At 45.0% G+C, this 26,985-nt stretch overlaps 1 pseudogene; it reads right to left on the reverse strand.

Annotated features, from left to right (window-relative positions):
* The window catches only part of LOC117875555, a 62,790-nt pseudogene that overhangs the window by 22,080 nt on the left and 13,725 nt on the right, over window positions 1-26,985 (reverse strand).

Raw genomic sequence — 26,985 nt, forward strand, 5'->3', positions numbered from 1 at the left:
ACTCTGCGTTGCATAAGGGAAAATGAAGATTTCCTGGACAGACGTCAGGAGATGCTTCTACGGCCACAATGTTCTGAAGATTCAGAGCAGGCGCAGCAGGGACAGAAGGATTGTGAGGAGGTTTGGCAGCATGTGACCTCCAGAAGGAGAAAGAGGAGCGTCCATGCACCAGCAATGGAGATACAGGTGAGCAATCGTTTCCATGTTCTCTCTACAGGTGCTAATGCGGAGAGTGGACTAGATGGCCCATCTGAGGGAAGGGAGCAGAAGGAGACTCCACCGATTGGAAGGCAAAAGATGCACTGTCCTAGGGATGGGGGTTCCACGACCACCACTCCCAAGAGGAGGAGGAGGGTGGTGGTGGTCGGGGACTCCCTCCTCAGGGGGACTGAGTCATCTATCTGCCGCCCTGACCGGGAAAACCGAGAGGTCTGCTGCTTGCCAGGAGCTAGGATACACGATGTGACGGAGAGACTGCCGAGACTCATCAAGCCCTCGGATCGCTACCCCTTCCTGCTTCTCCACGTGGGCACCAATGATACTGCCAAGAATGACCTTGAGCGGATCACTGCAGACTACGTGGCTCTGGGAAGAAGGATAAAGGAGTTTGAGGCGCAAGTGGTGTTCTCGTCCATCCTCCCTGTGCAAGGAAAAGGCCGGGGTAGAGACCGTCGAATCGTGGAAGTCAACGAATGGCTACGCAGGTGGTGTCGGAGAGAAGGCTTTGGATTCTTCGACCATGGGATGGTGTTCCAAGAAGAAGGAGTGCTAGGCAGAGACGGGCTCCACCTAACGAAGAGAGGGAAGAGCATCTTCGCCAGCAGGCTGGCTAACCTAGTGAGGAGGGCTTTAAACTAGGTTCACCGGGGGAAGGAGACCAAAGCCCTGAGGTAAGTGGGGAAATGGGATCCTGGGAGGAAGCACAAGCAGGAGAGCGCAACAGGAGAGGACTCCTGTCTCATGCTGAGAAAGAGGGACGATCATTGAGTTATCTTAAGTGCCTATACACAAATGCAAGAAGCCTGGGAAACAAGCAGGGAGAACTGGAAGTCCTGGCACAGTCAGGGAACTATGATGTGATTGGAATAACAGAAACTTGGTGGGATAACTCACATGACTGGAGTACTGTCATGGATGGATATAAACTGTTCAGGAAGGACAGGCAGGGCAGAAAAGGTGGGGGAGTTGCGTTGTATGTAAGAGAGGAGTATGACTGCTCAGAGCTCCGGTTTGATACTGCAGAAAAACCTGAGAGTCTCTGGATAAAGTTGAGAAGTGGGAGCAACAAGGGTGATGTCGTGGTTGGAGTCTGCTATAGACCACCAGACCAGGGGGATGAGGTGGACGAGGCTTTCTTCTGGCAACTAGCAGAAGTTGCTAGATCGCAGGCCCTGGTTCTCATGGGAGACTTTAATCACCCTGATATCTGCTGGGAGAGCAATACAGCGGTGCACAGGCAATCCAGGAAATTTTTGGAAAGCGTAGGGGACAATTTCCTGGTGCAAGTGCTGGAGGAACCAACTAGGGGCAAAGCTTTTCTTGACCTGCTGCTCACAAACAGGGAAGAACTAGTAGGGGAAGCAAAAGTGGATGGGAACCTGGGAGGCAGTGACCATGAGATGGTCGAGTTCAGGATCCTGACACAAGGAAGGAAGGAGAGCAGCAGAATATGGACCCTGGACTTCAGAAAAGCAGACTTTGACTCCCTCAGGGAACAGATGGGCAGGATCCCCTGGGAGAATAACATGAAGGGCAAAGGGGTCCAGGAGAGCTGGCTGTATTTTAAAGAATCCTTATTGAGGTTGCAGGAACAAACCATCCCGATGTGTAGAAAGAATAGTAAATATGGCAGGCGACCAGCTTGGCTAAACAGTGAAATCCTTGCTGATCTTAAATGCAAAAAAGAGGCTTATAAGAAGTGGAAGATTGGACAAATGACCAGGGAGGAGTATAAAAATATTGCTCAGGCGTGCAGGAGTGAAATCAGGAAGGCCAAATCACACTTGGAGTTGCAGTTAGCAAGAGATGTTAAGAGTAACAAGAAAGGTTTCTTCAGGTATGTTAGCAACAAGAAGAAAATCAAGGAAAGTGTGGGCCCCTTACTGAATGAGGGAGGCAACCTAGTGACAGAGGATGTGGAAAAAGCTAATGTACTCAATGATTTTTTTGCCTCTGTCTTCACGCACAAGGTCAGCTCCCAGATTGCTGCACTGGGCAGTACAGCATGGGGAGAAGGTGACCAGCCCTCTGTGGAGAAAGAAGTGGTTCGGGACTATTTAGAAAAACTGGACGTGCACAAGTCCATGGGGCCGGATGCGCTGCATCCGAGGGTGCTAAAGGAGTTGGCGGGTGAGATTGCAGAGCCATTAGCCATTATTTTTGAAAACTCATGGCGATCGGGGGAGGTCCCAGATGACTGGAAAAAGGCTAATGTAGTGCCCATCTTTAAAAAAGGGAAGAAGGAGGATCCGGGGAACTACAGGCCAGTCAGCCTCACCTCAGTCCCTGGAAAAATTATGGAGCAGGTCCTCAAGGAATCAATTATGAAACATTTAGAGGAGAGGAAAGTGATCAGGAACAGTCAGCATGGATTCACGAAGGGGAAGTCGTGCCTGACTAACCTAATTGCCTTCTATGATGAGATAACTGGCTCTGTGGATGAGGGGAAAGCAGTGGATGTGTTATTTCTTGACTTTAGCAAAGCTTTTGATACGGTCTCCCACAGTATTCTTGCCACCAAGTTAAAGAAGTATGGGCTGGATGAATGGACTATAAGGTGGATAGAAAGCTGGCTAGATCGTCGGGCTCAACGGGTAGTGATCAATGGCTCCATGTCTAGTTGGCAGCCGGTTTCAAGTGGAGTGCCCCAAGGGTCGGTCCTGGGGCCGGTTTTGTTTAATATCTTTATTAATGATCTGGAGGATGGTGTGGACTGCACTCTCAGCAAGTTTGCAGATGACACTAAACTAGGAGGCGTGGTAGATACACTAGAGGGTAGGGATCGGATACAGAGGGACCTAGACAAATTAGAGGATTGGGCAGAAAAAAACCTGATGAGGTTCAACAAGGACAAGTGCAGAGTCCTGCACTTAGGACGGAAGAATCCCATGCACTGCTACAGACTAGGGACCGAATGGCTAGGTAGCAGTTCTGCTGAAAAGGACCTAGGGGTCACAGTGGACGAGAAGCTGGATATGAGTCAACAGTGTGCTCTTGTTGCCAAGAAGGCTAACGGCATTTTGGGCTGTATAAGTAGGGGCATTGCCAGCAGATCGAGGAACGTGATCGTTCCCCTTTATTCGACATTGGTGAGGCCTCATCTGGAATACTGTGTCCAGTTTTGGGCCCCACACTACAAGAAGGATGTGGAAAAATTGGAAAGAGTCCAGCGGAGGGCAACAAAAATGATTAGGGGTCTGGAGCACATGACTTATGAGGAGAGGCTAAGAGAACTGGGATTGTTTAGTCTCCAGAAGAGAAGAATGAGGGGGGATTTGATAGCAGCCTTCAACTACCTGAAGGGGGGTTCCAAAGAGGATGGAGCTCGGCTGTTCTCAGTGGTGGCAGATGACAGAACAAGGAGCAATGGTCTCAAGTTGCAGTGGGGGAGGTCCAGGTTGGATATCAGGAAAAACTATTTCACTAGGAGGGTGGTGAAACACTGGAATGCGTTACCTAGGGAGGTGGTGGAGTCTCCTTCCTTGGAGGTTTTTAAGGCCCGGCTTGACAAAGCCCTGGCTGGGATGATTTAGCTGGGAATTGGTCCTGCTTTGAGCAGGGGGTTGGACTAGATGACCTCTTGAGGTCCCTTCCAACTCTGATATTCTATGATTCTATGATTCTATGATTCTAATGCACCTCAGTCCTGACCCACAGCATCTGTGGCTTTTCTAGGCCACAGACCCCACACGGCTACTTTGTCCTGAAGCAATCTTCAAACTACAGCATAGAGCATTTTATTTTGGGGTAAGCAGCAACTAATTGTAATGTCAGGGGGTAGCATGGGCCAAGGAACTGATCGTGGTACTGGGCGCCAGACACTCCAGAGAGTCCTAATCTCTGCGTGATCAGTTACTTATTGTGTTACCTTGGGCAAGTCACTTAGTCTGAGCCTCAGTTTTCCCATCTGTAACGTGGGTAGGATACTTACCTGAAGTTGAAGCCATTAAAAGGAAAACATGCAATAACTGGTTTCAGAGTAGCAGCCGTGTTAGTCTGTATCCACAAAAAGAACAGGAGTACTTGTGGCACCTTAGAGACTAACAAATTTATTAGAGCATAAGCTTTCGTGGGCTACATATGCACATGCATCCGAAGAAGTGGGCTGTAGCCCACGAAAGCTTATGCTCTAATAAATTTGTTAGTCTCTAAGGTGCCACAAGTACTCCTGTTCTTTATGCAATAACTGTTCTCACATCTCTCATTCCCATTACGGGGGAGGAGAATTGTGGTAGTCTCAGATACCATCTGTGCACTAATTTATCTTCAGTGGCAATCATTGTCTCTCATTGTCCCTGTAATCGGGTGATTAATATCCAAAAAGGGATTCTGAACATGTAAAGCAATATATAAGTGCCAAGTATTATTAGTATGTGGCCGAACACCTGGAAATACCATTTGACTGGAGCCAAATATTAGATACAGGAATAAGTTATAATGTGCCACATTTAAACGTTCATTTCAGCAGGATATTAACGTGGATAGCGAACTTGACAGATATTTTTCTCCAATTTAAACTTGCATTTACCGCATATTATGAGAAAAAACACTGCAGCTCTAATATCTGCTTTATGGGAATTGCAATACCAAGCCATTAGTCATAAGTGTTCTTTCCATTTTTTTTCTCCAATGATATTTGGGAAATTATACCAATTCTGGCAAGAATGACTAATAAAAGGACTAATTCGTTTCTAAAAACTCGAGGTGGATTTTACACTCTGGTCTTAGAGACCGGACTCAGATGGCTCTTTTGCTGGGCGTGTTTGTTTGTTTGTATTAAGAGGCACAGTTTGTTGATAGTGGCAAGTCAGTTATAGGAACTGCATTACCAACCAGACAAAGGTGAAAAGGTGTTCAGGGAAGTTCAACAACGTGATCCAGGGGCTGACTTACAAGCCCTTCCCTACAATCTGGCCTATGGCCAACCTGAAGTAATTTAAAGGAAAAATCCATTCAGGAAGGACATATGCTGACAGCATTAGCAGGTCTGATGCACAGGCAGAAGAGACAATGTATCTGGTCATCTACAATAGACCATGTTCTGCCATATGCACATTGCTTGAAGCTTCAAAGCAGTCTTTCTTCCCTCCCTCATGGGTCATGGCACTTGATGAAATCCTGAAAATATATCCGAGACCGAAGCTTTGGAACTCAAAAAAAACTTTCCCCTTGTGGGTTCGCACGCTGACCTACTTCTACTGCTCTTACAGATCAGAGGGTTGGATTGTGGGGTGTTCTGCCTGTCTCCCAGCACAGGGCACAAGACCAGTCACAAAAATCACACCCAGGCAATACACTAGTTTCTCAAGGGAGATGATGCAAGCCCCATCCTTTGGAACTTTAGGCCTGAACACTTTGAGAACGTCCTGCAGAGGACAAGCCTGCTCTGGCAGGGAGAAGGACTGGACGATCTGATGGGGCTTCTCCATCTGATTGTATGATTCACGGGTACTATGAAAAACAGATCATAAGACCGAGGAATGAGACAAGGAGCCTCTCAAACCTGCTGCCTGCCACGTTTCATGACTTCAGTGTCAGAGAGAAAGGGAACTGCAATGACAGAAGCAGGAAGGTCTGGTACGAAAATCCATTAGACAAAGGGGAGCAGTGAGGGCAGTGCTGGAAGAAGGGACCAGAAGGAAGCAGACCACCTATTCCCTACGGTCACAACTATCCATTGGGCAGAGGAAAGATGCACGGCATGCCAAAGGTACCATGGTGTGGCACCACCCCCTCCTAGCAATCTGGTGTTGGAGAAGTTATTGGGGGAGTACAGACCTTTCTGAAATTCAGCTGACTGCCTGCTGGGGACAGAATAACCAATTTGAATAGAATTCTGTGGAGTGGGATGAGATCCCTGAGCTCATTTCACTTGCAAACCACACCAAAAATTGTACAGGTCTTCAAGATGAAAGGCTAGTTCAGCCCTTTGTGCCCCCAAGCCCTTTTGGGCAGTCAGCGGCTTGACAGAACTAACTCTCCTAGGTGGAGGACACCACAATGCATCTTCCCCTCATAAGACGCCAACATGAACCTGCAATTGGACAAATGTTGATACAGGGAATTGCTCCTGCAGCTTTAAAGAGTTACTCATTTTTAATTCGTAGCTTTCCAGTGCAGTGTATGATTACTACAGCACAGAGTATTCTTGCTAGTGAAATCTGCCGATTTGCCAAGGAACAAAGTGCACAGAATTCCCTCAGTTGCTAAGAATTGCAGCTTCACTTGCGCTTCTCAGCTCTCCAGCTGGGTTTTGATGATTGACCCATTACAGCTATTTCTTGTTTCAACAAGATCCTAGCTAGCTGACACGTGAAACACAAAATCTGAAGAGACATGACATTTGCTGTCAGCAATAAGAGACATCACATTTTGTTCTTTACAAAAGCTTAGCCATGAGAAGGAGTTATATGATGGCATGTAACTGGGCACACAAATTAGACCTCAGAAGAGTCATGTTCAGTATTAATTTAGGATCCAATTCTCTTACCCTGCACGTCTAGTCATTTACACTAGTACACTGCCACCAAATCAAAATGGTAGCATTTTACACTTACTTAAGCCAGGTGCAGGGCAATGGAGAATCAGGTTGTTGCAGGATAGGAAGACAAACACTTCAAGGGAGATTGCACATCCTTCAAAGGGGAGATTCTCATAGCCTTCAGATCTGTGACTTCGAACACTATTAAAGTTACAGAAGTGCCCAGAAGAACCCAACTTGTTAAGCCTCGTTATTTGCACAGCTTTAGCGCCAACACCCAGATCTACGACAAGACAAAGGTGCTAGGGCAAGGAATAAAAGGCCAAACTTCCTCTTTTTTTGGTTACAAGACCTTCATATTCCTTTCTTACTCCTCCTCTCCCATCAAAATTTTAGTCAGATGTTTAGGAAGAGCCATTCCAACATGGGATGCCGAACAGACACAGGCAAGCCCCGCCGTAGAGATTATGCAGTACACTACAAAGACCTCCGGAAAGCAAATCATTTGAGATTCTCTCTTGAACAAATGCAGACAAAAGAAACGTTGGGTATGTCTACACATAAGAGCGCAGCAGCTGTACCATTGTAGCACTCCAGTGTAAATGCTCAATACTGCGATGGGAGAGTGTTCTCCTCTCGCTGTAGTTAATCCACCTCCTGCAGAGGCGGTAGCTAGGTCAGGGGAAGAATTCTTCCTTTCATCAGCCCGGCCCCCTCTACATCAGGGGTTAAGTCAGAATAGCTACGTCTCTCCAGAGGTGTGGATTTTTCACACCCCGAGAGATGTAGCTATGTCGATGTAAGTTAGATCAGCCTTAATGTCAAAACAGCCTTACAAGACTGCCATATAAATTTGCTAGGCCAGATATAAAGTCTGCTTGCCCATCCTTTATCATGATGACAAGGAGGACTGTAACAGACTGTGAAAAGACTGAACAGTCATCCATCAGAAGAGGGAAATAAAGGTACACACATGTAGCATGTAATGTTTGGGTGTATTTATATCCAATTGAGATTACTCTAAATCCAACAAAAAACAGGTACCACTGGTTCACACACAGCACTAAAAATAAATGAACTGGACAAAGACAAGCAGGCCAGTAACCTAAAATTGGTATTTTATCAGCAAGACGGGTTACATCATCTGTTATTGGCACCCAAATGTATTATTTGTTCTTCCTCAAGGCTATAAGTAGCATAATGGGGTGTGTGTGTGTGTGTGTGTGTGTGTGTGTGTGCGCGCGCGCACCGAAGTCAGCTTGACTTTAAAAGGTACAAAGAACTCTTAAATTTGGGGGGTTGGTTTTTTTTTTTTTTTTTTAAACGTTGGCTATTCCTCCTCACAAAGCAACTGGAAGGAATGAGTCATATTTTGGCTGCTTTAATACAGTATCCCCCAGCGATTCTGTCCTTGACTCTTCTTACCACATTGATATTTCAAAACCAAAGAACACTCCAGAGCAGTAGATGAGCAAGCCATATCAGTCAGCGCATGAAATTGCAAAACTATGGTATAGGAAGACAGGAGTATCGGATCTTTTATTACTCAAATGCTCTAAAATGTACAGTTTATAAAAAAAAGACAGTCTTACCGGAAGCATAAAAATCAGGGTCAAAGTATGCCATGAGGAAGAAGTTGAAGACAAGCAACAGGAAGCCAGAAAATGTTATCAGATTTGGAGCCAACCAGGTAGGGAAAATCTATGGGAAAGCAGCAAAAATACACACAAAGAATCACATTAGTGCACACAATAGGCACTACACATTGCTTTAACTACATCAGAGAGGAGTTTATGACTTATTGGTGTTAGATAGTGATAGAGGCTTTTGACATTTATGATTCTGCAGCATAAAATTGTAGATGGTTATGCAATCGCGCCCACAGTTATTGTCCTTCTTGAAGGACAAAGGTTGGCATTTGTCATGGAATTAAAGCAGAGTTTGTTTCAACCAAAAGGCAGTCCTGTCTAAGAGATTATGCCATGACAGAAACTGGCACTTCCACTTCCAGCACAGAACCACATGACCAGCAGGAATTCTCACCTTCACGATAGTATTCCAGAACGGGTGCATAACGTAGAGAGAGAGGGGATTGCTGTCCACCGCACTGTACTGTGAAGGAGAGGAAGAGAAATATGGTTAAATGAATGCTCCAGCAGGTCTCCCTGAAAGCCAAACATACTGACTAGACAATACCAAATTCTCTCAAAGGGATCAAGTATCCCCTGGGTCTGGGGTTCTCAAAGTGCAGCGTGTCAGATAAGTCACAGTATGTCATACACGAGCAGGATGGCATACTTGCCTATAGAGCAGGGAAACAGTAACATTTTAAAGATAATGGGAAAATCTGAAGCGCACTCTGCCACATTTGCTGGAAACACTGCAGTCTCCATGCTCATGGAACTCCTGCCCAGAAGTTGTCTTATTTCAGGAAAAGTCTGACCATTGAATTTATATTTAAAACCTCAACTACCCCCTCCCCCTAAAGACGCCTTTGCAAAATAACTCCATGGATATAACGTGCAAAATAACATGGGACTGGACGACTAGCAGCATAGACAATAAAGAGGAAGGGATGCAGATCAGAATAAGTAAAGAAGACGTCAGAGAGGTCTTCTGATTAATCTGAAAGAAACCAAGTCAGCAGGGCCTGAAGTTATCCACCCCAAGGTGCTGAAGGAATTAGCTGAAGAAATCTTGAAGCCACTGGCAGTAATATTGCAAACTCATGGATGACAGCACCAGTATTTCAGTACCGGGTACATTGGTTCAAACAACAGTAAAGAACAGAATTATCAGACACACACATGAACATGATTTGTTGGGAAAGAGTCAACATGGTTGTTGTAAAGGGAAATCATGCCTCACCAATCTACTAGAATTCTTTGAAGGGGCCAACAAGCATGTGGACAAGGGGGATCCAGTGGATATAGTGTACTTTGATTTCCAGAAAGCCTTTGACAAGGTCCTTCACCAAAAGCTCTTAAGAAAAGTAAGTTGTCAGGGGATAAGAGGGAAGGTGTTTGCATGGGTTGGTAACTGGTTAAAAGATAGGAAACAAAGGGTAGGAATAAATGGTCAGTTTTCAGAATGGAGAGAGGTAAATAGTGGTGTCCCCCAGGGGTCTGTACTGGGACCAGTCCTATTCAACATATTCATCAATGATCTGGAAAAAGGGGTAAACAGTGAGATGGCAAAATTTGCAGATGATACAAAACTACTCAAGATAGCTAAGTCCCAGGCAGACTGCGAAGAGCTACAAAAGGATCTCTCGAAACTGGGTGCCTGGGCAAGAAAATTACAGATGAAGTTCAATGATGATAAATGCAAAGTAATGCACATTGGAAAACATAATCCCAACTATACGTATAAAATGATGGGGTCTAAATTAGCTCTTACCACTCAAGAAAGATCTTGGAGTCATAGTGGATAGTTCTCTGAAAACATACACTCAATGTGCAGCAGCAGTCAAAAAAGCGACCAGAGCGTTGGAAATCATTAAGAAAAGGTGTGTGTGTTTGTGTATAGATACATATATACATACACACACACACACACACACACACACACCCCTTAAGTTCCCTATAAGCTGTGCGGCCACGCAGCAGCCTATTTAGTGCCATGCATGCGCTCAGGGAACCCGCCAGGGACCTGCAGTGGCGGTGTGGTGCGGCCCGACCCCGGAGTAGCCCAGCCCCAGACGTGGCCAGGGCAGTGTGGCATGGTCCGATGAAGTGGGCACGATCTGTGAGTCCGTGACACACACAAAGACAGAACCGGGGATAACTGGCTTGGCAGCAGCACTGCTGAGATGGATCTGGGAGTTGTCGACCACAACCTCAACATCAATCAGCAATACAATGATGTTGCAAAAAAAAAAAAAAAAAAAGCATACACGGTTGTATTAACAGAGGCACCGCATGCAAGTTATGGGTGGTAATAGCACCACTCTGGTTGATGCGGATTAGGCCTTAGCTGGCGTACTGTGTCTAATTTTGGTGACCGCGGTTATAGAAAGGATGTGAAGAAATTGGAAAGGACCCAGAGGCGAGTGACAAAGATAGCACCCAGGACCCCGGTGTGCTAGGCACTGTACAAACACTTAGGGTATATGTCTACACTCGAGCTGGAGGGGTGAAAACTAGCCACACTCGTTCTGTCTGAGCTAGCACGCTAGGAATAGCAGTGTAGTTGAGGTAGCACGTGCAGTAGGAGAGACTAGCCACCCGAGTACATGCCAATGATCTTGGATGAGACCATCCTCTGGGCAGCTAGCCCCTTCCGCTGTGTGCTTCTGCAGCTACACTGCTACGTTTGGCACGCTGGCTTGATTAGAGGTTGCATGGATAAGTCTCCTCCAGCTGGAAATTACACCTCCAGCTCTAGCGTAGACATCCCCTTCGAGACAGCCCTGCCCGAGGAGTTTACGTGCAAGTAGCATTAGCATAGTAATCACAGGGATTTACTCCTGGGGGAATTCTGTGCCCAAAAAATTAAAAATTCTACGCACAATATTTTAAAATTCTACAAAATTCTGCATATTTTATTTGTCAAAATAACACAATATAATCACACCAGTTTCAATTATTTTTGGTCAATTATTTCAAAATACCTGTCAGCAAGTATGTCTAACAATACAGAGAACAAAAAAAGACTCAGGAAACGTTTTTTTGACAAACAGATTCCTTACTAGGTATATTAATACAGAGCTCTGAGTAGTAATTCATTTAAACTACAATACAGAACCGTATTTCCCACACCCCTCAGAAGCTGCACAAAGGCTTCAGGCAGTCAGGGGTTATGGAGGAGCTGAGGGAGAGGGAAGTAAATTGCTGGGAAGGAGCTTGGGTGTGAACTTGGAGGGCTGTTGGGTGTGGGTGGACAAAGTATGGAACAGGTTTTTTGGGGGACGGGGAGGGATTGTTAGGGAGCTTCCCCCATGCAGACCCTGGCTGATCTGTAGCCTCTCCCATTCAGTCAGGCACATCTGCCCCCTCCCAGCCACTCCCTGTCCCTAGGTAGCTCTGCACCCCTCCCCCTCGCGTGTCTGTGCCCTCACCCAGCNCCCCCCCCCGTCCCTGTAACCTTACCCCTGTCCCCATGTTTCTCTGCACCTCCCTCCCCCCCGGCTCTGCGCCTCCACTCCTATTCAACCCCTGTCCCAGTCTGTCCTCCCCACTAGCCCTTATGAGCCCCGGTAGGTCGGTCACACACACACACCTTCTCCTGACCTGGCTGGCAGGGAGCTACTGCTGTTCTTGGGCCACAGTGCTCTCTGGTGGGCAAAAGACGGAACTGCAAGCAACATTTTGGCAGAAGCTTTTTTCTGCACAAAAAATTAAAAAACCTCGGGGCTCATTAAATATACGCACGCGCGGTAGTGCAGAATTCTCCCAGGACTAAGAGACTGGAGGCCAAGATGTTGAGCATTTAGTAGATTAATTATTAGTATATAAGTAGTTGAGTGCTGATGATGTGCTAGGAGCTGTAAGTTAAAACATGGGCACAGCCCTGTCCCAAAAAGAATATAGTCTAAACAGAGCAGTCTTAGATCTGTTAAGACCATAGACATGCTTTACACACTAAAACAAAGTTACTCCTTCAGTGACAGGACTTGTTCAAGACTGGATTGTTCTTCTGGTTGATGTATTAGAGACTGTCATATCTACAAAGAGAAATATGAAATTGCAAAAAATGGGAGGGGGAGGATATGGGTATACTTGGTAGAAGTTGTACCAGTTGTCCAAAAAACCCCAACAAAACACACCACACCTATAATCTGTCTCAGAACAATGAACATTGTCAGATCTAACCTTTGTATTTCAGACCTAAAGAACAGAGGAAACCGAGAAAATGTCATATAGCACCCAATAGTTAGGACCCTGAGCTCCAGCCAACTGGGCAGTGGATTCATTACAACCATGCAGAGGTTATAAAATTTATACATTAAATAGCAATTCACTGGGTAGCTTCTATCCTCTTAGTAAAAGATCTGCCGTTTACTGCAGGGTAATTCCCTAGGCAGAGGGACACAATTTTCAAAGTTGATTAGCAATCCTTAATGCACCCTCTCCCTGAAAATTACAGCACCCTCTCCCTGAAAATTACAGCACCCTCTCCCTGAAAATTAGGCCCCTTAAAAGGTGCCTCAAAGGTGTCTCAAATTGCACACTCAAGAAACTAGTAGGTCTTGAAAATCTTGGCCTGGGTTAACATAAATAAGGTACTGTGCAGTATTAGTATTCAGCCAGACATGCACCAAGGAAACCTGTGTGAAGGCAGCCGGTATAGATGGGCTACATTTACAATTAGTTCCTCATGGGTCTACAGTGTATAAAAACCAAACCCTTTCATTTCCTTAGGCTATTATTGCTGCAATGCACTGTAAAAAGCCAAGTTTGCCAATACCAAAGTTAGCAGAGAAACAGAAATTATAAATGGAGCAGAAATTCTCACTTAGGCACCGATAATGTCCCACACAAGCAAAGGCACAAAAGCCACTCTCCCACGTCCACCATCATGACCAAGAACTATTGTTTTCCATGTCTGTCTAAACAAGACCCCATCTACTCACCCCAGGCACATGGGAAAGAAGTTTTAGGAGGCTGCAGGATTTATGAAGAGAAATAATTGTGTCTGATTGAAGATGGCGAGAACCTGTGCTGTGGTTAGACACCATGGCTTCCGCCTGGCTTTACCCCATCAGCTTCTAACAGTGGCTACCTGAAGACAGGGATGTCATGAATTTCCTGAAACCCAGATATCCAAGGTCTGACTCACTGCTTTTGGAGTTGAAATCTGCACAGCTCCAGAAATGAATCAAGCACAGTGAAAGCACTCAACGCTCACTTCTTTAATCAGGGCAGGATAGTGCTTGAACATGAGAAGACCTGGTCCTCAAGTGCACTTAACTTTAATTAAAGCTTAGGTTCTGCAGAAGTTGCTAGTATTCTCTTTAGAAAAATCCCTACTCCCTTGGGGCCAGTGGAATTTTCAAATCCTCTGGAAACACTTCCTTTACAATCAATAAACCAGACTATCTAATTCTAAATAATGCTGCAAGTTGTTATCTGCTCTCTACCTCATAACAGAACTATTATCCAGCACGAAGGTACAAAGATTATCCTGTCTAAAGTCCTTCCTCCCGGGTGACGTTCTGATACAATCCCAAGAAAAAATTCAGAGGCTATAAATGCCTAAGCTGACTTATTTAGCGCTGAAGAGTGTGTGACTTGGCCGTCATTTCATTGTTCAGTCCATAATTCCATGTGCTTCGTCCCGGTGAAGTGCTCCCAGGATACACCAAGTACATCTGGTAATTACCCCCTCCCGAAGGAAAGCTCTCCTCCCCAACTACAACCAAAGAAAAGTCACTTTCTAAAAGCCATCCCCTCTACACGATCTCTTTTACTGCATTTCCAAATGAAGGCGATAAGCATGCCCATTTACCTTCTTTTTAGAAATAGAGGGGAACAAGGGAAAGAGAAGGCAGATACAGACATCAAAACAAGACAGCCTCGAACCTCTAGCCCACAAGTTATTGACCAGGAGAAGATGTTTATTTTCACCTCCTGATTAAAATGTATTCCATAAGGAAAGAACACAGTTTAGGAACATACAAGAGGAGGTTATGAAGGACAAGAAGATGACCAGGAATCACTAGAAGTAACTGAGGCAGAGACAAGACAAGACACCAAAGTGGCTTATATAGTATAGAAATAATACAGTCTCTTCCCTGCTCCCAGCGCAGTGATGAGACTCAGAAGAAGTCTTACACTAACCGGTCTATGAAGAGATGTAGAATTTGTCAGAGCATATGTTAATGTAAAGTCATGCCATGGCCTGCAAGTGCCAGCTAAAACTAATAGAATTATTCTCTTTCATTAGATGCTGGCATGCCCAGGCAAACTTGTTTCGGGATAACGTGCTTGTGCACCCAAATAAGGTAGTTTGTGACAAGAGGCGCAAATCAAACCTACGTAAGCCTCTTGTAAGAGAGGGAGCAAATCCCAGGATTAACAGAACAGGAAGTTGAGAAGGCAGAAAGGGCCTTAATATTAGACTGGAAACCGATCCGTCTCAAACCGGTGGGAGAAAATCCATCTACCTTGTCTATTAGAATTTATTTCTAGGTAAAGAAGGTTAAAATAAGAGCTGACTCCAGTCCTTTATTCAGAGATTTTGATATCCCATTTTCTATTTTTTTTCTTTAATATTGTTGCTGCATACCCCAACCACAGATTATTCTGCAATGGATACAGCTGTGGCTTTTGGCAAACCCATATACTGTATTTACTTCCCCAAGCCCATAACTATCAACCACCACCCCAGCCAACTGGCGAAGCTGTGCCACAGCACGAGAATCTTAAACTTCATCTCCTTATACCACTAGGAATTTCAGCACCCAGCTTACTGCAATTTTAACGCACAGTGATAAGCAAACCTGCTCTAAGTCACGCAGGAAGTCAGTCTGTTCTCAGCAAGCTGGGAACAGAACCCAGAACTCCTGGATTCCAGGCCTGTGTTTTGCCACAGGACTTCCTTCTCCTCACTGTGGGAAATTTACAGCCATGCAGAGGCTAACTCGTGGGCACGTTGCCCAACCGCCCTAACATATGTGATAAGCTACTTAGAGTCATCAAATTTAAGGTCAGAAGGGACCACCAGTTCATCTCGCCTGACCTCTCGTAGATCACAGGCCACTAATGGCACCCAGCACCCGCACACTAAACCCAACAAGCAAAGTTAGACCGAAGTATAATAGCCTACAGGGGGCTAAATTATTACGTGCCACAGGCAGATACTAGGAGGGACCAAGATGCAGCAATGCCCAAGACCCTGGCAATGGCAGGGAATTGATTATGTGAGACATACCCAGATGATCCAGGTAAGCGACTTGCACACAATGTGTCTAGCTGAGTGAGTAACCATGGCTTGAAGGAGCCCTCATCCGATCTTTCTTGGCCGGAAGAACTCTCCTCATCAGGCCTCCTGGGCAGGCTGCGTGTGTCAAGTTGCTTTTTGGAGATCACATTTCCAAGCCCTGAGATATCACTCTGGTAAATTGACATCTCCACCAGGATGAAGACTTAAGGGCTATCCCCATTCATAAGGTCGGATGGACCTCTAGGGAGCAGACTCTTCAATTCATGGTTTATAAGTAACCTTAACTCCAGGCTGCAAGCTACTCTGAGTGAAAGCAGGCCCTTGGGAGGGTACATCTGGAACAAAGCTACAGTACACAGCGTGCTCTCCTGGCACGTAGATTTAAACCCCGTTTCTTTTGCAGTCCCAGAGTAGACCGTTTCGTCTTACAGTTTAGCACATAATTCTTAACTGGCAAAAGTAATCCAATTAGGTAATCTGGCCAGCCTGTCTCAAACAGCGCCTTCCTTGGCTCCAATGTCTCCTGATAACCAGTGAAGCAAATGCAGAGTGGCAGGTTTAAACCCAGCACCATTTTTTTCTTAGACTTGTTAAGGCCCAAAGGATTCAGATGCCAGCTTCTTCTCTTGTTAAAATCTTGCTATTCCGTCACTTCACTCCTGCTGCTTCTTGATGCAAGTTAGCAGGACCTCCAAGGCCACCGAGCCCAGGTGCAAAAAAATAATAGGCAACAAACGTAATTACACGCCTCAGAGTCCTGCTCTTTCAAAGTACTGCCCTGTAGATTATGGGTAGCACCAGTTATGACAGTGGTTCACCAGCGTCTTTGAAGGGCAGGGCAAGTGAATGGTGGGTCAAATATGAGGCAAGTAGCTCACCCACATAGCAAACTCGCACTCAAAGCGTACAAATCTTGGTAATCGTGATTCTGTTTTAATATAGCACCTTTCATGCCAGTGGATCCCTCTGCACATTCATACTCAAAACAGTCACAAAACCTAATAACTACCAGAGAGATTAGAGAGGCACTTTTAGATTCCTGTAGTTGGTATAATCACTGCAGTCACGACTGAAATGCAGCCCACCTATGAAGCAGCAAGTGGCATCTGCCTGACAGCACACAGCCGTACTACACAATAGTTCAGGACAGGAGATGAATACCCCAATCAACTGAAATTACATCAGGAACTAAGAGAAGCAGAATGTTTTTCCAGCTGCAGTATTGATACCTGGCTACTAAAAGTATTTAAAACAACCAAAACATGACAGCCACAAGAGGCGTTTCCCCAGGCACCACTAGATTTTGTGAAGCCAGCCCCAGATCTTGCTGAACAAAACAATCCCCCAGGTGGAGGTGTTTTTATTTTTTAAAGCTATCTACCGTTCTAAGTTTTAATATCTGGGCACAATCAATTTACTACTTTTAGAAGTGAGGTTTAAGCTTAAATGGTGAATCCAAAACTTTTAAAGAGATTAAGCCATTAGCAGGCTACATGGATAAACTTCATCTAAAGCATTTTAGGAGTAAATGGAGAAGTTTTCAACCTGCCAAGATCCACATTCCTGTTGTAAGAGAGGACAACACCAAACACAATTATTGTAGAAAGCTGGGAGGCAAATGAAGCAGGGAGCGAGGACTATTTTGTTTTAAGATGAACTTGTAATTGTCTACTCATGTAATTCTTAATTTGGAAAAATAAACTTTAAGAAACATCTACATTTCACCTTTAAAAGTGTGTGTGTGGGGTGGGGGGGGTTGTTTCACTACTTGAAATGGGCAACACTGTTTATAGGAGAGACCTCAAAACTGCAGATTTATTTTTAGAAAGGGATTCGGAATGGGACCAGTACCATCTACATTTCACTTAGCTTGGCAGACATCCATATTTTAATTATCTGTGTAATTTCTAGAACACCCATCAGTCTCTCCTCTGCTTAGCTAAGGACATGCTCCCTACGGTTTAAAGAACCTCACTGACGATTAGCAGTAGTCATCACAAAGGCAACTAACTACAAAAAAAGGCACCGCTCACCCAACCCATTAAGAAGTATTTACCATTTATATTAATGAAGCCATAAGATCGTTATCTAAAAAAGAAAAGGAATGCCCTTTCAGTCCTACCTCCCCAAATGCACGAGCAGATCTCCTACAGAAAGCGTGCGCACATGATAGAACTAAACTGCAGTGTTGGAATCACCCCCTGACATTAACAAAACACAGAACCAGAACAAAATGTCCCAGCATGTCTCCCCTTCCCTCCACCTACAACACTGCTGGAGCAAACAGAGCTGGGAATGCAGTGCAAAAGTCACAATACCCATTAACTTATCCTTCAAACTATCCACTGAGACTCGCCCTGACTGAAAACAGAGTTACTGCATCTCATACGCACCAACCAATTACGTTTTGCCATTGTGTGTCAGAGAGGGGAGGCGTGTTTTGTGCAGCAGAAGTAGGGTTCACATCAGACAGCGTGAAATGCTATGAGCAGCATACTGATTCTGCAGGCATCTTAACTGAATGTAGTCCTCCCACGAGCAGTGAAGCTGTAGACGGGCCCACAATGTGAAGCACCAGTGAAACAACATCAAAACTCTCATTTATAATTGTTGCACACAAGTGGCATAGAAATATAATGTCACAAACTAGCTGACCCTAGTTCTACCTATACAGAAATACACATTTCATATACTAGAGCAAGGACAGTTTTACAGACTACAGATTGTTCTTACATTAAGAAACAATGGGAAGGCCTCACTTTGGTAAAAGCACCAACTCACTCCTGTTCCACAATTCATACACTTGTTCTCTTTTAAGTTATAGTAGCTTCACTAATAATCTAACACAGTGGCTCTGAACCTTTTTCAGGAGTCTGATTTGTCTTGTGGACCCCAAGTTTCACCTCACTTAAAAACTATTTGCTTACAAAATCAGACACAAAAATACAAAAAGTGTCACAGCACACTACTACTAAAAAAATTGGTCACTTTCTCATTTTTACCATATAATTATAAGATAAATCAACTGCAATATAAATATTGTATTTACATTTCAACAAACAAATCACTGTCTGCATGAAATTTCAGTTTGTACTGACTTCGCTAGTGCTTTTTGTGTAGCCTGTTGTAAAACTAGGCAAATCTCTAGATGAGTCGATGTACCCCTGGAAGACCCCTGCGTACCCACAGAGTGTGCGTACCCCTGATTGAGAACCACTGATCCAATTTACAGGAACAACATTATCTTTGAAAGTCTACATGGAACTAAAAAGGGATTGGGAAACTACTACTTTCAAGTGGAGTTCAAGGCTAAAACTCAACGTTTGGTTGAACAGGTTTGCTTCCTGCATATATTCCATCATCTTGACTGATCTTAGCAATTCAAGTTTTCACGGCTTTACACTCCTGTGAGTCCTGCAGGCCCAACACAGCTAAGAGAGGGAATATAATTCAGCTTCTTCTTGCGCATCAGAATTGACTAAGTTCCAATTCGTGACCCCTGTGCAAACCCACAAAAGGCAGAGGAGCTGCAAAGGGGTCAATGAGAACATAATTTGGCCCAGCCACCTTTTATTACAGGTATTCATGAACAGGAAGAACCAGCGGGACTCTAAGATCCCAGGCTGTGTTTCCAGGATCAGCAGTTAAAAAAGAAAATCAAATTTGTATCACATTAAACTATAAATCAGAACAAAAATGCAATTCAGTGACATTTTTACAGAATCGCTTTTCATATTGAAAACTGCCCATTCTGAGTCGGTCTCTCCTTGACACTCCACTGCCATGTGGACATTGCTCACACCATGGTGAAACTTACCACAATCATTTCACTTTTCTTCCAGCAGCAAACCAAAAATAAATAGAACAATAGGGCCTTTGATACTCTAGCATTTGGGGGGATATCTACCCCCAGCACAGCCCTACTGGTGGTAGCGATAGCGTAGACACAGCACTGTCCTCTTGCCCTACTCAGAGCAATTTTATACAACTCCTTGGTACAAAGTACCTGTTTCTACGCTAGTGCTGTCACTGTTGGTAGATTTCACAAAAATGCAACAGTAAAAGACTCTGGAGTGGTCTCTCTCTCTCTATCACAAGAAGAAAAATTCCGAGAATGAGCCTGTCCATACAGGACAAAGCAGAGTGCTTACAGCATTTAATCGTGGTATGGCTGCCACCACCTTCTGACTTACCATTGCTTGCTCTGCCAAGTTAATGCCCTTTTAAAGAAAAAAATCATCTTGCCCCAATCCTCAACAAGTTAGTGCAAATGTTGTGGACAACTCTGTAGGTACAATTTCTTTTTTTCAAACCAGATTTAACAAGATGGGGTTAATAGTTTGCAAATCAGGAACACCTGCCCATACATACAGCAGATTCTTATAGGACAGTGGTGGCGGGGAAGGCAAGGAGTCTATTTTAGGACTTCTGAGGTACTGTAGTATCCAAGCCCTGGGATAAGAGCTTTTTACCACTTGGCTCAGTTTTGCAGGCCTGCTGGATTGTGCCAGTGAGGATCTCTGGTGATCAGGCCATTACTCTGAGCAGGAATGAGACTGAGACACTAAGGCCTCATCTAGACACAAACACTGTACTGATTAAACTAAATCAATTTAGAAACCAATTGAAATTGGTGCAACTCCCTTGGTTGAACATTCTTAAAATCAGTTTAAGAGTATCTGCTATCATTTTAGCTTAAGTGAGACTTCTACAATACACAGTAATGCCTGCAATGGGATCACTTACAATTCTAAGGAAGACTATCCCTTCCTGAAGGGCTTACAACCTAAATTGGAATGCACAGACCATGCCACCAAATGAACTAGGGACCATTGGGCCAGTTTCAAGGTAATGCACACTTCTTAAAATCACCACTTTTATTGGTAGCCTACAATTTTAAAGTTTCTTCAGAGAGGAAGTGAGAAGTTTTTAAAGATTAATTCAACATTTCAAGGCAAGTCAGTGTGCATTTAAATTTTTTGTCAGCACCTATCAATATTCATTACGTGCGCAATAAAAGTCAAAGAATTATTGGCCTCAAGTTGTTTTTTAAAAAACTACCCCATCTGGGCTACTTAGGTTACAAACAGCATCAGAAGTTATTCTTCCAACTTGACACAGGAAGACAACTAAATTTCTCAAAATCCCAGGAGTCAACTCAGCTCACAATCACCTAAGCAAAAGCTGAACCACTTCCCCAAGTGATGTAGTGTTTTTCCTTTTGTGAAATGCTCTAAAACTCACATTCACTGACTTCCCACATGCCAACAGGACAATGGACAGCGTTTCAGCAGCCAAGAACAAGCTCTGTACAGAATTCCTAACTGACTGCTGGTTTTAGCTCACAATGAGAAGTGAAGGGCTCATACAGCACTAAAACTTCATTTCATCACACAACAGGGACACCTCAGGAGGAGCTGATTATATATTTAAGTAGGAAAATATAGAGATTTGTAGTCCAGATTCTACGGATGGCTTCCATGTCTAGAAAACCAATGCTGTTCTGAAGGAATTCAGTAACGAGTCACTCTCAGGGCATGTCTACACTACCGCCTTAAATCAACCTATGTTAGATCGATTTACAATCACCACAGTAATTATGGCAGTGACTTGTGTCCACACTACCCTCATTCTATCGGTGGCGCACGTCCTCACCAGAGCGATTCCACCAACTGAAGAGGGGCAGCACAAGGGGCTCCATGCAGCTCCCCACTGGGAACAAGGGGGAGGGGAGGAATCCTGGTTTTCAAAGGTGGTAAGCAACTGCAGCTCCCCGTGGCTTCAAATGGAGCTGTGGCACTTAGTATCCCCAGAGATCAGACCCTAAGTGTCTGAAGTTGGACACCCAGAATTAGAGACGGTCTTTGAAAACTGGGCTGTATGTTACGTGTGTGTGTGTGTGTGTGTGTGTGTGTGTGTTTTAAACAGGAGCCTCAGTGCAGTGGGGCTCCCACTGGGGAGCATGGAGTTGGGATCCCAGAGGGCAGCCTGGCTTGGAGGGACACCCAGTAGCAGCCTAGTTGGGGAGCCAGACTTTCTTCTCGATCTCATGGCTCCAGCAGAGCCCAGAACTTGACAAGACAGCCAACAGCAGATGAATACAAGGTCTACACAGACACCACGTCCCCCTAACTACACCGACATAAGCCCTGCACCTCTGGGGAGGTGGATTTATGTCAGTGGAGTAGGGCACTTACATCTGTGGGAGCAAGGCTGTCATGTGTGCGTTGACGTAGTTAGGCCAACATAAGCTGCCTTATGTCAACCTAACCGTGCAGTGTAGACCAGGCCTCAGATAATGTATTCTGATAATCACAAGACTAGTGATTATATTGCCAATAATGTGAAGTAGTTCTGCCCAAGCTATTCCTTCCCCATTTACATCTAATCTTAATATGATGTCCCCTAACTTCACAAACCTGCACCACCGGGAGAAGGTTAGCGGTACCATTAATATCTTTACTTATGAAAAAAATCCTCACCTCAAAGCCAATTTTCTCTCAGCAAGAACAAACTGAATTTTTCCTTAGAACAGAGTATATTCCCAACACTGCTCTGTGCCACTTCCCACTGAAGGAGAAAACCAGTATTCAGAGGTAAAACAATGGTGCCTCAGAGAAACAATTTTCCACTTATTACTGGTCACCAGTTCATTCCCAAAACCCATTTGAGATAAATTCACAAAGTTCAGTATATTTCCTTCTCCTCTAAACAGGAAGTGGAGAATGCAGTCTGTACTTGAAGGCATTAACTCTTTCATAGAAGTGTACCTCCATAATTGCATGTTGGACATTTATTAGTGAAGGCAGAGCATTATAAATGTTAGTAAAGAAGCCCCAATGGAACCTTGTTACAAAGTGGAGATTAAAACAAATTTACATTATCTTAGCACCTGGGTTAAAATAAGTTTACAAGCAGCTGTGTTTTAGTAGTGCCAAATTATAGCCTGGTTTTCAAAGGTGGTAAACATCTGCAGGCCGGTTTTCAAAGGTGGTGAGCATCTGCAGTTCCCCGTTGCTTCAAATGGAGCTGTGGTGCTTAGTGTCCCCTGAGATCAGACCCTAAATGTCTGAAGTTGGACACCCAAAATCAGAGACTGTCTTTGAAAACCGGGCTGTATGTTACCTGTTTGGGGTTTTTTTAAAACAGTTTTTGGAAGATGCAGTTTCTTTGACAGAGTATGTTTCCAGATTATGTATTCAGAGACCAGATTCTAAAGGAAAATACAGGCAGTTTTAGTGCAAAGCACCAAAGCTAAAGGATCCCACATCAAGTCATTCCTAGTTGTGCAACAGTCCGTATAACAAGACTACTGGGTAGAAGGGGTGGGCAAATGAAGTCCCTTCTGTACAATGGCTTAGTGGCTGAATAGACAAGCTCATTTCAGAAAAGGAGCTAAGAGCAGACAATGAGGACACTAATAAACAAATGAAGTCTGAAATATTTTTAAAGCCTGATGTATAGGGAGGGTTCCGTGAGGATTTCATGCTCTTCCCCACATTTGCTTTATTCTGTTAGGGTAGGATCACTTCTTACTGCGTGGTTTTATAACGCACAGTCATTGATATGGGATTAGGATAGGATAGGATAGGTTTATTCAAAGCTGTAATGCTAGAATATCAGCTTGTTGTGCTATGGTCAGTGCATGTGACTGACAATCAGGGTTTTACTTCCATTTCTGCCATCGGCTGGCTGCATAACCTGGGACAAGTTAGTCAGTTTCTGTGCCACAGATCCCCCATCTGTAAAGCAAGGACAGTGCTCATCCATCTTATTTTAGATACTCCTATCCACTCCATCACCACAGCACCTGAGCGACTCTCCAACTTGAACGCAATTACCACAACACCTCAGTGAGGCAGGGCAGTACCAGGGTCTCCATTTTACAGGTGGGGAACTGAGGCACACAGAAGGGACGGGGCTTTCACACTGTCGCACAGGACATCTGTGGTGGATCTGGGTGCTGAACCCAGGCCTTCTGAGCCCCTGGGTAGCACCCTATCCTTTCAGCCCACTTTTGTGATACTGTAAATCACTATCATTGCACGAAGAGTAGTTTATAAATAGTTACAATCAAACCCCCAACGGTTGATGTTTGTATCTTAAAAAAAAAAGATTTGCGATACATGCCCCAGGGAATGCTGATCCCAGACAGAAACCCTTAGGCCATAGTTAGAGTCTATTCCAAATAACATTCTACCAGATTGTTTTTGTACAAAGGACTAAGGAGAAAACATTTTAGTTTAAGATTGGGATAAATCTAAAGGATGCAGCTGCATTTGACAAGTGCCTGTAAATCCAATTTACAGCTAAAATAAACCAGCTAGCAGAGCCAGGCCAAGGCAAACAAGCCCCATTTGCTCTATGTACACATGGAAGTGATGAGTTGGAAGCAACTTAGTACTTGTGCTTTTAATGTTGGTACTTATTAACTTGGCCTTGTTTCCCCTTTGTCTGGACACTTTTTGTGCCATCAAAAAGTAAGTTTACCACTTAATATGATCTGCATCTCAGGTTCACCAGGGAAGAACTTACCAGTTCTGCTCCAACACAAGTAACACAGCATAGTTCCTCATGTGCGTGATCTCGCAGCGGAGAACACTGCGTGCAGGGAGGTTATTTTGGTGGGCGAGAGGGGAAGGAAGGCAACAGACTGGAAAGTTATAGTGTCTCCAGGATGTCTGTCAGTGACGCAGCTTAGCCCTGCTGACCTGGGCAGCAGTCACTGGCCAAACCACCTTCCTTCTCCATCTCCCCCCCATCCCCAATCTATTTTAAAGAAAGTACCTAAGGAATGGTGATTAAATGCCTTGCAACATGGGCCACCTTGAAGAAGAATTTTTGGATAAATGCACCACAAAACCATCTGAAGAAGTGAGGTTTTTACCCACGAAAGCTTATGCCCAAATAAATCTGTTAGTCTTTAAGGTGCCACCAGACTCCTTGTTGTTTTTGTAGATACAGACTAACACAGCTACCCCCTGATACTTGACACCACAAAACCAGTACCTCTACCCCGATATGACGCTGTCCTCGGGAGCCAAAAAAATCTTACTGTGTTCTAGGTGAAACCGCGTTATATCGAACTTGCTTTGATCCGCCAGAGCGCGCAGCCCTGCCCCACCCGGAGCGCTGCTTTACCGCGTTATATCCAAATTTGTGTTATATCGGGTCATGTTATATCGAGGTAGAGGTGTACCTGAGATACACCAACGATATTTTCATCCTCTGGACAGACAAACTCCCTCACAGATTTCCACCACTACTTCAACCACCACCACCCATCCATTAAACTCTCTCTGAAACACTCCCACACCAGCATCAACTTCCTGGACCTCACGATCAGCTTCAACAATGGAACCCTACAGACAACCATATACAAGAAACCCACAGATCACTACACCTACCTTCATAGATCCAGTCACCACTCCAAACATACCAAGAAATCTTATCTGTGGTATCTGAGTTCCTGGCTATAGCATATGTTCTGAGGAGAAAGTCCTGGATACATACCTTAACACACTCAAAACTGCCTTCACCAAACAAGGACACTCCACCAGAGAAGTAGATTGCATCATGTAACAAGTCACCCAAATACCCAGAGAGAATCTGCTTCAATGCAGAAATAAAACCCCTCCAATCGCACACCCCTAGATGTCACCTACCACCCCATACTGGAACCCATACGGGGTATCAAACAATTACAACTCACACTTGATGGGGACCTCATCCTGAAAGAAATCTTTCCTGAAACCCCTCTTCTGGCCTTCAAAGCACCCCCCCAACCTCATTATCAGAAGCAAGCTCCCCAGAGACCAGGGCACACAAACTCAAAGCAGCACCAGACCCTGCCAGAGCAACAGATACAAAACCTGCAGGTTTCAGAGTAGCAGCCGTGTTAGGTCTGGTCTATACTACCCGCCTGAATCGGCGGGTAGAAATCGACCTCTCGGGGATCGATTTATCGCGTCCCGTCGGGACGCGACAATCGATCCCCAAATCGGCGCTCTAACTCCACCAGCGGAGGTGGGAGTAAGCGCCGCCGACAAAAAGCGGCAGAAGTCGATTTTGCCGCCGTCCTCACAACGGGGTAAGTCGGCTGCAATATGTCGAATTCAGCTACGCTATTCACGTAGCTGAATTTGCGTATCTTAAATCGACTCCCCGCTGTAGTGTAGATGTACCCTTAGTCTGTATCTGCAAAAAGAACAGGAGTACTTGTGGCACCTTAGAGGCTAACAAATTTATTTGAGCATAAGCTTTCGTTGGCTACAGCCCACTTCATTGCATGCATCCGAAGAAGTGGGCTGTAGCCCACGGAAGCTTATACTCAAATAAATGTGTTAGTCTCTAAGGTGCCACAAGTACTTCTGTTCTTTTTACAAAACCTGCAGACATCCCGCCACTGCTACAATGATCAACACTGCCCACAACACTCCTTTCAAGATCCATGGGTCCTACACATACCTATCATAATGTGCTGTATCTCAGCCAGTGCACTAAATGCCCCATAGCAACTATGGGGTGAAACCCCCCCTCAGCTGCTCCACATTCTTTCTTCCCTATGACTGGAAGGGTGTTAATGGGCCACTCCACCTTGAATGGTCCCTCGAAATGTGTTAACTACTTATGCTAAACAACCTGCTCCCCCGTGTATTTAGCTGTGACAACTGGAGTAAGGGCTCCTACACACTAGTACTTACTTCAGTATAACGTAAGTCGCTCAGGGGTGTGAAAAAGTCACCCCACCTGCCGCGACATAAGTTACACCAACCTAAGTGCTGGTGTGGAAAGCGCTATGTCAGCCGGAGAAGCTCTCCCACCAACATAGCTACCGCCGCACGGCATAGAGCAATTCTAGTGTAGACTCGCCCTAAGTTTCCCGGACCTAAAGAAGAGCTCTGTGTAGCTCGAAAGCTTGTCTCTCTCACCAACAGAAGTTGGTCCAATAAAAGATATTACCTCACCCACCTTGTCTCTCTAACATCCTGGGACCGACAGCAGGGCCGGCTTTGGGCCAATTCCACCAATTCCCCCGAATTGGGCCCCGCGCCTAAAAGGGCCCCGTGCCCAGTGGCAGGGCCGCCGGGGTGGGGGCAAGTGGCCGAGAATCCCTTCCCTGGCTAGAGGCTCCTTTTTAATTTTTACTCACCCGGCAGCGCTCCGGATTTTCAGCGGCACTTCGGCGGCGGGTCCTTCACTCACTCCGGGTCTTCGGCCACACTTCGGCGGCAGGTCCTTCAGTGCCATCGAAGACCCGGAGCGAGTGAAGGCCCCACCGCCGAAGACTAGGGGCGCCGCCCGGTGAGTACAAGCCCCACGTGTTTATGTGTTTTTTTTTTTTTTTTTTTAAGTCATCCCTGCCTGGGCCCCGTCAAAACTGTTAGAATCGGGCCCCG

This window comes from Trachemys scripta, chromosome 3 (assembly GCF_013100865.1).
Source record: "Trachemys scripta elegans isolate TJP31775 chromosome 3, CAS_Tse_1.0, whole genome shotgun sequence".
Taxonomy (NCBI): domain Eukaryota; kingdom Metazoa; phylum Chordata; order Testudines; family Emydidae; genus Trachemys; species Trachemys scripta.